Source organism: Echeneis naucrates, chromosome 8 (genome assembly GCF_900963305.1).
Source record: "Echeneis naucrates chromosome 8, fEcheNa1.1, whole genome shotgun sequence".
Lineage (NCBI taxonomy): Eukaryota > Metazoa > Chordata > Actinopteri > Carangiformes > Echeneidae > Echeneis > Echeneis naucrates.
Window position 1 is genome coordinate 19,283,712 of NC_042518.1, and position 12,265 is coordinate 19,295,976.

Here is a 12,265-nt window from a genome sequence, read left to right on the forward strand (position 1 = left end):
ACCCTTAGCCAGCAGTTTCAGATAAGACTGGATGTCGCCTGCTCTGGCCCCCGGGATACACTTCACTATGGCCGCCGGTGTCGCTAACTTCACGTTCCTCAGAATAGAATCACCAATCACTAGAGTCGGCTTTTCAGCGGGTGTGTCGCTGCCTACGACTATGCCTCTTGTCTCGGACAGTCACCCAGCTGCCCTGACTAGATCCCGGCTGCTCGGGAGCCACTGGGGGGGAGGAAACTATCTTAGCTGCCGTATGAACTTGTCTAGGTTGGCCCGCACCGGCTACAGAGGGGGGGCTAGCTACACTAGCATAGGTTGAGCTAGCTAAAGTGCGGAGCCGGGATTCTAACTCATTAATCTTCGCCTCCATTTCTACCATCATCCTACATCTATGACAAGAGGTGCTATCATAAAAGGAGGCAGAAGAATCAAACACATGCCATTAACACATGAGGCACAGAGAACAGGAGAGGAGAGGAGGAGGAGAAGGAGGAACAGAGAGTGGAGACAGAGAGCTAGAGGACATTGCTAATCGGGTAGTTTGATTAGCGGAGGAGCAGAAACGGTTATAACCTTTGGAGAAAGGGGAGATATTGACTTCTAAAACCTAGTGTTGGTGTGAAAATAATTTTCTGACTGATTATTCGAGTGAATTAGGAAATAATAGCAGAACAGTGGAAACAACACCGAGATGACAAAGCACAAAATCAGGAAAGAGAAGAATTATTTGGACATTACTTCAATAACCAAGCCAAACAGCTGAATGACAACAGTGCCAGCGAGAGACGAGACAGGCAGACAGCCACTTCAGCCGGGAACCAGTCTTGCTTGGAAGGCTACGACAAGGATCTTGACGCGGCCGTCTCTCGTAGGACATCTCCCTTTTTCATGGCCTGGTGAATCACCAACCCAAAGTAAGGTTGCGTTTATCTGCTCTCCCGGCTGGCTTTTCTGAGTGGGGCAAGGCATGGTTATTTGACAAAATTGACGCAAACTTTAGCTTTAAAGCTCTCCTTCCACCAATAAATCCGCCTTGTATTTGATAAACAACCTGTCAAGTAGCACTGGGTTAAACGGTGAGGTTGAGACCCCAAGGGATTGCCCCTACCGAGACTGGACACTCTAAACACATGAAAACCACTGAACTGTGAGTCTAAATAAGTATGGCAAAAGTTATGACTGTATGTATGTGCGAATAACATGAAATGTGGTTGAACAAAAGTAATAATAATCATGCTAATAATAAATGATAAAGATGAGGATCAGAATAATAAGGCTAAAAGTTGAAGTGTTATAAAGTTAAGAATGATTAATACACTAAAATAAGTGGACACTGTGATTGTGAAATATTAACTGTTGTGAAATGATAACCAAGTTGAGTGGTTGGGTGGAATGGAAAAGTGTTGTTAATAGAAACATGGCTTGACAGAAGCGGAAGTATAACCAGATGGTCTCTGAAAAATAGGGAACTTTTGATGCAGCCAGTCTGAGCTAATGGAAAAATACCTAATGCACCAGATCAAGATAGATTATTCAATATGATAATCAAATGAGGTAATGTTATAAATCATTGGTGCTTTGTACTGCTGGGTGTGGAAGAAGCGATGTCTTGTATAAAAAGATAGCGTTGAGGGAAGAGATTGAATCCCTGGAGAAAGGGGAACTTGGCGAAAGTCGCGAAGGACTGAGGCTGAGGACAGCGAGGGACTGAGCTTCGGCAGTTCTTGTTCTGGCAACCAACACCCGGAGGTACCTAAGGATAGCTGACAAAAAAGGGAACGTTACTTCTGATGAGGAAAGGAAGAAACAACAGACCACCAACTAGGTGAAGAAACCAAAGAAGCTGTCTCCTGTCCAGAATTGGCATATGGCGAGCCTCCGCTCTTCCTGCCAGAGAAAATGGGGAAGTAAGATCTGATCTGCCACATCCAATAAATGGAACATAAAGTGCCTCAATGCCAAAGCAGTGATTTCCCCTACCTCAGCAGAATGAGTTGAAACAGGTTGGCACTGGCCATGCGAGCCGCTCTCATCCCACCCAGCAAAACAGAATTATATCAGATTTAAGGTAGTGTTGAGATTTTATGATTTTTATAATGAATTGGGTTGAGTTGAATTGAGAACTTACTTTATTAACTGCACTGCTGTATTTAACCTTTCAAATATATCACCTGCAATAAAACCACTGCGTCTTGCAGTAAAGCTTGCTAAATCTCATCCCTATTTTAGCTTCTTCATCATGAATGTAACCTGGTTACCTGGTTTTGGCTGCATGATACATCTAGAGGTTCTGAAAGGTTATCTTAACTGTATGTTTCCACTTTAATGAATTTATCTACAGACCCTTAGAGCTAGTATGTGCCAAGATAATTGAGAGGGAAGCTGCCATTAACGGGCACGGCCAGCGGTGAGTCACAGTCAACACTGCTACTCTACTATGTACTGGCAGCTGGAGGAGGCAAGGTAAACGCTCGGATGTAGACAGTTAGAAGCTAGGCGAGTTTCCTTGTTACCAGCTTAAATAAATCTGTTGAGATTCTACTCAGGACAGAGCGACATATCCAAGCTCCCCTGTTTCATTTAGTTTATGCTTGGATCTGCACCTTTACATAATAAGCACATGTTCTGATTTCTCACTTATTAGTTAATAAAAACCTAAAATTCAGCCATTTTTACACTCCTTCCTTCAGTTAATTAATTAAAAGTCAATACACAGTAAAGAACATCCCCTTCAGATTGAGACTTGATAAGAGGCAACAAATATAAGAGGCAATAAATTACACAATCCTAGGCACAACATAGCAGAGGGAGTAATGAAGGAAAAATACTCTGTCACTGTGCTTAAGTAATTTTTCGAGAATCTGTACTTTGACTTTTCCTCTTAACATTTAAACACAAATACCTGAACTTTGTTATTACATTTCCCAAAAAGACTGAATATTTTTGCCTTTTTGCTAGGCTTATAACGCTTTATGAAAATAAAAGTCAGTATTTGACCTTTTATACTTTGAGTACCTTTCAGAACCTGTACTTTATTACTTTTACTTCGCTGGGTGATATGGAACAGAATCCTATCACGATATTTCATATCAGTCGATATCGATAGTCGATATATCACAATATAAATCAAATAACTATTTCTGTCAAGTTTTAAGGTTCCTTTTTACTTCTACTTTGTGAGATGTGAAGATACCAAATTAATATTGGTTTAAATATTATTTATTTTCTGTCAGGAGTTAAACGTATGAAATGTACTACAGACCTTGTAGAACTGTATTTCAAATAAATAAAATGATTATCTAATAAACTAAAATCTTAATTCTGACCCGTCAGAAGCTTCAAGTGTTACAGGAGAACACATCAACAACTAAATTCTTTGGTCAACTACAAAAAATTTAAATAGGTAATGCAAAATAGAAAAGTCTCAATTCTGACCAGTCAAAAGCTCGACACAATTTGCAGTACACGCTGCTCTGCTTCTTATTGGACTTTAATAGCCAAAATATCCCCACACTACCGAATTCCTCTGACCGTTTAAACGATGTCCTCTTTTGAGCCTTGTGCTGTGTCCGTTAGGGTGTCTTTCTTAGGGACACTGTCGCTTGTGTTAACATTTTCTGCCATTTTCGCATATTTCGCTCCTGCTTCTAACATACCAGTGACCAGGCACGTGTGCTTACGTTGAAGCCGGCTGCATCACATACTCTCTCTACATGTGTGTCAACCTAGTTTGACGTGACTGTAACTTTATTCCCGCTGCCTGATGGGCTCGGCACGGTGCTATTCTCATTATCATTGGCTGTTTGCGTTGTCTGTCAAAACATGGATGGAACGAGTTCTATCGACCATGTCTTATATTTCTATGGAGGAAAAGTTATTTTGCGATAATTATTGTTGTTGTAAAGAAGTTGAGTCAGCACTTATACTTTTACCTGAGTCTTATGTCAAGAATGTGCGTGCTTTGGCCACCTCTGGTGTACAGTTTTGTATGCCATGTTAATATTACAATTAATTAGTTTTAGCAGTACTCTGTTGATGGATGCATGAATAGGCACACACAGACTCACCACTGACGTTTTACTGTCTTTCAGCTTGATCCTGGACTTTTTAAGTGATGAACAGGACAGGTGATGAGCCTGTTAACGATGACGCATCTGAAATTGCTACACAAGGTACCATAACAGTTTTAAATGTACACTGAGATGATAAAGTAATGGATCTGTTGTGAGTTTGTGATTAAAAATGTGGCCATTCTGACAAATGTCTGAAGAAAAATAATGAATGCTTTGTTTGAGGCCCAGGGGGCTGACCAATGCAGACAGTAATCATCTACACATTTGCTACCAGCTCCATATCCAACCTTTTCACCGACACAAACCCTCCTACCACACACACCAATACTATCACAACCTTATCACCATGTCACCCGTGCTACTCAGAGACCTCTGCAGCAACACAGCTTCATGAGAATATTAGAAGATTTAGATTAGTATTAACAACTAATAGCAGGCTACATGCAATTTAACCCGTGCCTATTTTCTATTACCCATAAAATGATATTGTGTTCTTATGCACCCTTAAGTTTTTAAAATCGCATAAATAAATAAATGTTTTGCATTTGTAATGTTGAGATGCACTGTAATGCATCCAAAGCTACCCTATGGGCATTTACAGGGGTCAGCAATTAAGGTCTGAGTTTCATGGATGGTTTAGTTCAGTTTTAATGCCTGGCAGTATAACCCATGAGAGTGTTTTGGGAGAATGTCTTTGGTTAACATTAAGCATTTTGCATGGATTGAAGTCATGTTCATTTCTTGTCATAGCTTTCTTAAACTTCTAATTTCTTCCGGTCACTGAAGGTGTGAGGGTTTTTGATGAGACAGGGAGTGAGGTGGATGTGGAGGTCTTTGCGATTGCACAGCAGCCTGCTATTGGCATACTGACTATCAGATTTGATAATGGTATAATTGCTCTTTTACTGATTATATTTATTTCAACAAAATCCATGAAATGCTGCCCTAAATTGCACTTTGCTGTAGTTGTGGTGTTATCTTGGGCCTGCCTCTCTCTCCTGAACTTCATGTAGATTTCAAGGAAATGTCATCCAGAATGTCAGTTTTTGAGTTTAGTCTGTCTAGTGTTCTGCCCTTGTAACTTCCTGTTTTATTTTGAAGTCCTAGTTCTGTTGTGTTCGGGGTGAGATCCTTTCCGTTGTCCCTGCTCTGTCTAGTCCTTTGTCTGATTCTGTTCCTGCTCTGTCTGTTAACTATTAAAGTGTTTTTCATCGTCCCCTACCTGGTCTCTGGCTCCTCATCCTACAACACGCTTCACCGCATCTCCCGGCGTGACACAGCAGTTCCCAAGTAACAACTTGCAGTGTTAGTCCCCTGTCTGTTGGTAGTGCCAATGACATCATAATTCTAGAGGAAAGTGACAGCCCTTCAACAAAAAGTCAGAGGGCAGATAAGGAACATGTCAGTTGGCATGGGATTTTTTTTACTATTATTATTATTATTTTTTGCAATGGATTAACCCAAGAGTTTCAGTGTTTTGCATTTTTTTTTTTTGGTGTATGTATTGTCAGTACTGAAATGCTTGTCTACTTCACAGTTGGTTGAACAGAGACCAGCGGGAACGCGTGTCATTAAGGAGTACATCCGCACCAAAAGTCTAAGCAACTCCTCACAATGTCAGATGATCAACATGTCTATCGCTGACATTACAGAAACTCATGGGTGATTTGGTTGTCTCTGGTAGAACTTTGCCTCCCATGTTTGTGGGGAAACCATGTTGTTGTTCTTCTGATTTGCTTTGCTGTGAAACATATTTGAAGCATTTGATTTAACAGTATTGGTTACTCTTTTCAGGACAGCCCACTTTCCACGGAATGTGAGAGAGATGCTCGAGGCATAGTGGAGATGTTCCAATACTTGATGGATCCATCCTCTAAAAATGGATATGCAAGCCTTTTAATGTGTTTGCAAACTGAGAGCAAATTATTGCTTTCATAAGACCTGATGCATGATTTAAAAATGAAAATAGTGCAAAATTGTGTACATTAATTTTAGACATAACCCCCCTAACATCAACAAAACAACCATCATCAAAGGGCAGACATTAGATGTTGTGGAAAACTACAAATATCTTGAGACTATTGTAGTTAACAAGCTTAATTTCACTTGCCATGCTAATGCTTTGTGTAAAAAAGGTCAGCAGCGTCTTTCCTGTCTGAGGAAACTTTCCAAGTTCCATGTTGACAAGTCCCTCATGATTCTTTTTTATAAATCATACATCGAATCTGTCTTGACTCTCTTGCTTCTCTGCTGGTTTGGTAACCTTAATATTAAGACCAAAAATGCTCTTAGTAGGGTGGTGAAGACATGCAACAAGATCTTGGGAGTGCAACAGTGCACACTATCTGACCTATATCATCGGCAGATATTTCGGAAGACTAGTGTCATTCTTTTGGATAACTCCCATCTGTTAATTTCTGAGTTCCAGTTGTTGCCTTCTGGGTCCCGGCTCAGATTCCCTCTTGTTTAGAGTAACAGACACAAACACGCCTTCATCCCTACAGCCATTTCCTTCATGAATACATGTCAGGGAGGAGTCGTACTTCAATTATATTCTGTGGTTACCTATTTAGCTCCTTTGTTACTATCTATGATGATGCTGATTATGATTATGTTTTTCATGGTTTTTATGCGATGTTGATGCTGCTTATCATTGGTATTGTTGGTGATGGTGATGTCCATACTGGTACCATGCACTTTCCCTACTCTGTGTAGGCTACTTATATCTATGTTGGCTTTTGTTGTTGTTTGTTTGTTTGTTTTTTCTTATCAACTACGTCCCAGTGTCTACTGTTGCTTCAGCACACTGTGTTCCCCTTCCCTCTTGGACTGTGATTGTATGTATAATAATAAACAATAAACTTGAACTTGAACTTTCTGTTTCCAAACCATTTAGATCATTTTTTAGTTTTACATTTATCCAAGATCAAATCATATCATAACAGAGTTACACAAGGCACTTTACATATAGAGCAGGTCTGGACCAAAGTCTTAAATATTAAATTTATTAAATTAAAATAAAATAAAATAAAATTTAAATAAATTTATTTAAAGAGACCCAACAGATCCCCCCCAACGAGCAAGCACTTGGCAAAACTGGCAAGGAAAAACGGGGTGGCCATCTGCGTCAACCAATTAATTTCAACTAACTGCTGCTGGTTTTGTAACTAATAAGCCTGTTGTAATTTTGAAGGATATGTATTGCATTTAACTGTTTAATATAAAACTTTTATACTTACTATTTTTCCGGTTCCTCATCTTTTTTGTGCAGCTGTAATTTTTGACCGATGTAAATTATAACATAGTATGATCATTTAACCTTTAGCTCTTGTTTCCAAATACAGACTGTAACAGTGATCTTTCATGCATTATCCTCTTCCTCCACCTGATACGTCCCTCAGCCTTGACCAGAAAAGACCAGGCAAGGTATCTGCAACCCAAGCTGAGAAGCATCTTGCATTGTTCAAGAAGGTTTGTATTATTGCAAATGAGGAAGACAACTGTGCTGTGGTGTAAAACTGTTTTACTGCAAAAATCTTTTTGAGCAATTTATAGATTATTTCTCAGACTAAAATATTAATATTTACAATTAGCAATTCGAAATAGAGACAGTTTTAACCTGTGATTTAAACTTTTAACTTTGACCTATTCTTTATCCTCAGACTGGAAAAAATCTTCAAGAATACGTTGATACAATCAAAAGCACTACTCAAACATATCTTCTTGCTGTTGGGATGAAGAGGAGCACCATCCACGATTTCTTTATTATTCTGGAAAAGCAGGTCATACCATGCAAGTCAACCACTTCTCTAGGTGCTTTTGGTGAATTCTTTAAGGTACACTTTGTATTTGGCACCATGTCCTTCATACAGACTACAATTTACAATATTTCTTCCTGCATCTGCCATCTGTTCCAACAAGATGAAACACCTGTATCTGAGTCTTATTTTATGTGCAGGCCTCATTCATGCTTTGCATTGACCATTTAAGTTTGAAAATGGGCATGTACAGGGCACGACATTAAGCTGACAAAGCTGCACACACTTGTAGTCAGTCTGTGATTTATAAAACAAAGTTTGCTTCAAGTGTGTGTACTCAGGGTTTTATAAATCTGAATATTTTCTGGTGTACGCAAACTTTGGCTTTTGGGCGTACACACACTTCTATTAACGATCCTAATGCAGTTTTGTAAATGTGGCCCATGGTGTCTACTGTAAAACATGCATGCATTGATATTTGGTGATCTAGTGCAGAGAGACAATGAGTACTGGTGTCTGTTAATGATACTACTGCAGATAGTAAATACTGTTTTCTCCCATTCTAACAAATGGCATGACCATCTTTCTGAAGTCTGTTTCCTTCTAGAAATCCTTTGCCCAAGCATCATTTCATGACTCATTATCCTCGATGTGTAAGGAATATAGGACCACTTCTGCACGTTTGGTGTATGCATTATGAGACAAAACATAACTTTTTCAAAACTCAACAGAAGTTTCAAAAATATCACAAAGACGTTGGTCAAAAAAACATCAAAAATACATGGCCTTGCATTGGGAATCTTTCAGCCTGAGCAGAGTAACTATTGGTACAGGAAAGATGCTACCCATTACAGATTTGCAAGAAGGTCCAGAAACTGCAATCAAACTAAATGTGGAAATATCTGATAATGCTCTTTTGGTGAAATGGTTGAAGCATTATGGTACAGAGTATCACCGTGGCTTAGTAGTGTGTGTTGAGATTGATGAGGAGATGCCAGTATTTTGTAAAACCAGTACCATTATTGAAAAAGATGAGAAAGTTATACTTACTGGCTCTGGTCTGGAAACAATTTGTTTTGATGAATATTACCATGCTTTTAAAGTTCTGTGCCAGCCATCCCAGGCACTTAAGGTGGTCAGTGTCAAAACATTGGTCTATTTTAAACCAATAGATGTTCAAATTGCATGTGGGCAAACAGATTCTTCACAGTTTTTAGTACCGTATTGCCATATGATGCAGCCTTGACCAGTGTTTTTTGTTGTCTGGCTGAAGTCATCCTGCACACATGCATTCTGTTATAATGAAAACCATTTTTCATTGTTTCCTGGAGGTGGATTGTTTCAGTAAAGCAATAGTTAAATTGTTATTCAACCTGAGACAGTCAGACAGTTTCTGTCATCTGGCATCATGCTAATAATTACAATCAAGATCTTTTTCACCAGGAATGAAGGTTTTCTTAAATGAGAGCTTTGCCATTTGTCTGCATTTGGTGTGAAAAAAGTAACTGTTGTGGTTTTATATATTCTGTCTCTTAACTGTAACACCTGTTTGATTAACTATTAATATGTGGCTAATTTTGGGCAGTGCCATAAAAGCAGACACTCTTGCATAACTCACTGAGTGGACCAAGATTTAGGTTTGAATTAGTTGGTTGTTCCCAGATGGCAGTTTGTTGTAGGTTGAAAATTGCTGAAATTATTCTGTGTAGCTTGTCAAATGCAATTTGAAATGAGAAATGTACATGTATATTTAACAGGTGCTTTGAGAGATTTTCTCTATTGTTCAAACTGAAAATATTTTATTATGGAGAGTGTAATAAAAGAGCTTTTGCATGCTCTTTATGTTTACTTTTCTAATAATTATACATTTTGATACATGATACATTTTATTTATAACCCACTTTATATTTTACAAGAAAATCTGTGCGACAAAAGCAATAAAAATGAGTTAAAAATAATTTTTCAAAAAAAGCAACAAAAGTTACACTGGAAACAAATTACAGATTAAAATATATTTTTTAAAAAAGGTAAGTTTTTAAACCCTTTTTAAAACTGTTTCTCATCTGTGGAGCCCTCAGATGTACTGGGAGGGTGTTCCACAGAGCAGAGGAACAAAAAGCTTGGTCTCTGAGGGTGCGAGACCTGGTCCTTGGAGGAAGAAGTCTGTAGCTGTTGGTGGAGTGGAGTGAGCATGCTGAGGTCTGGGGCGTGAGAAGTTCTTCAAGGTGCTGGGGAGTGTTGCCATGGTTGCACTGGAATGTGAGGAGGGAGATTTTGTATTCGACCCAGGTGCGAGACCTGGTCCTTGGAGGAAGAAGTCTGTAGCTGTTGGTGGAGTGGAGTGAGCATGCTGAGGTCTGGGGCGTGAGAAGTTCTTCAAGGTGCTGGGGAGTGTTGCCATGGTTGCACTGGAATGTGAGGAGGGAGATTTTGTATTCGACCCAGGTGGATATGGGAAGCCAGTGCAGTGAGTGAAGGATGGGTGTGATGTGTTCATATTTACGTACTCTCAGCAGGATCCTAGCGGCACAGTTTTCAATGTGTTGTAATTTTTGGGTACTCTTGTTGGGGATCCCACTGAGAAGTGCGTTACAGTAATCAAGTTTGGAGGAGACAAAGGTGTGGACGGGTTTCTCAGCATCTCTTAGAGTGAGTGTGGGGCGGAGTCTGGCTATGTTCCTGAGAAGATGAAATGATTCTTTGCAGAGGTGATTAATGTGGGCCTCAAAGGTTAGGTGCGGGTCAAACCTGATGCTGAGGTTGGTGACTGTTGATGATAGTGGGATGCCCTTGCCAGAAAAAGAAATGCAGGTTGTGGTGGAGCTCTGTCTCTGATGAGGGGAACCAATGAGGATGACTTCAGTTTTAGAAATGTTTAGCTGGAGAAAGTTATGCTTCATCCACACCTTTATCTCCTCCAGACATGCGATGAGTATGGAGTGAGGTGGTGCTGCCGATGGTGATGAGTTAGTCTCTGTCCTCATAAATAGCTGTGTGTCATCCGCGTAACAGTGGAAAGCTATCCTGAAGTGGCTGATGACTTTGCCTAGGGGAAGCATGTACAGCATAAAAAGGATGGGTCCAAAATATTCAGACCAGTCAGTGAGGTAGGACTTAAACCAGTTCAGTACTGTGCCGTTTAGTCCAACAGAGTTGTACAGACTTTGGAGGAGTATGTGATGGTCAACCATGTCCAAGGCTGCAGATAAGTTGAGGAGAATGAGGAGGGATGGTGAACCAGAGTGAGCTGTCATCAGCAGGTCGTTTGCGACTCTCATCGAGCTTTTAATGAAAATGTTTACTTTGAATAAATTGTCATTAATGTATGGATATAATTTTGTCTGTATTTCTCCCTCTGCATACATTTTAGGTTTTGTGTTGTAGCTCTACATGGCGAGCTTTAAAAGATTAGATTATCCATAGCACTGGTAGGAGTCAGCAAAAAATCAATACTCTTTGAAGTAATCTCTTGATCAACATAGTGTTAAGCAGGTTTAACACTGGAAGAAAAGTTATTTCTCAACCCTTAACTCTTCAGTGTGTTGTGATTAACACTATGGGTGTGAGTTACACGATGGGTTTTACGTAGTGTAAAACGTGATAAACACTTCTCAGTGTAGCGTAGTGTAAAATTTTAATGTTGTCCAGAGTCAAATTGACTCTGGAAATTTAACTCCACGTCCAATGTACATTTTACACTCTTTCTCTCTCTCTCTCTCTCTCTCTCTCTCTCTCTCTCGCTGTCTGTCTCTCCCTGTCACCCTCTCTCCCCCTCTCCCTCTTTCTCTCTCCCTCCCTCTCGCTCGCTCTCCTTTCCTCCCCCCTTGCATGCGTTGATAAGAACCATCCTTCTTAAAAAACACAGTTTCACCCAGTTCTAAGCATTTATACTACATTTACTAACCATGTTCTGCCAAAGTCTCTGTCTCTCCCAGTTCCTCTCCTCTCTCTCCCTGTCCTCATCCTGCAGGTGGTGACTCATCGCCATCCCATGTTCCTGCAACACCTGCTGGTCCCATATTTCATGAATTCTGTACTACAGGTCAACTCCATGAACTTCATGCAGCAACATGTTCCTGCCTACATCTCCCTCCAATGCCTATCTCTCTCTCTCTCTCTCTCTCTCTCCCACTCTCAACCTAACCGGTCGAGGCAGATGGCCGCCCCCCCTGAGCCTGGTTCTGCTCAAGGTTCTACCTCTTAAAGGAAGTTTTTCCTTGTCACTGTTGCCAAGTGCTTGCTCATCGGTGGATCTGTTGGGTCTCTTTAAATAAATTTATAAAGAGTAGGGTCTAGACCTGCTCTATATGTAAAGTGCCTTGATGTAACTTTGTTATGATTTGCCAGTCAAATAAATCTGATTTGATTTGATTTGATTTGAAGAGTTATATTTACACTGGCAATTTTACTGTGGCTTTATATATTATGCCATAG

The 12,265-nt window shown here is 40.0% G+C and overlaps 1 long non-coding RNA gene across 2 annotated transcripts; it reads left to right on the top strand.

The window, feature by feature from the left end:
- Positions 1-668: 668 nt before the first annotated feature.
- Positions 669-11,594, top strand: LOC115047458 (uncharacterized). Of its 2 annotated transcripts, none has more exons than XR_003841011.1 (4): positions 669-2,068; positions 4,092-7,544; positions 7,736-10,120; positions 10,277-11,594. It is a non-coding gene; the product is annotated as an uncharacterized LOC115047458 (long non-coding RNA). The 2 variants fall into 2 exon arrangements; XR_003841012.1 differs by having other exon boundaries at positions 7,736-9,964; positions 10,121-11,594.
- The last annotated feature ends 671 nt before the right edge of the window (positions 11,595-12,265 follow it).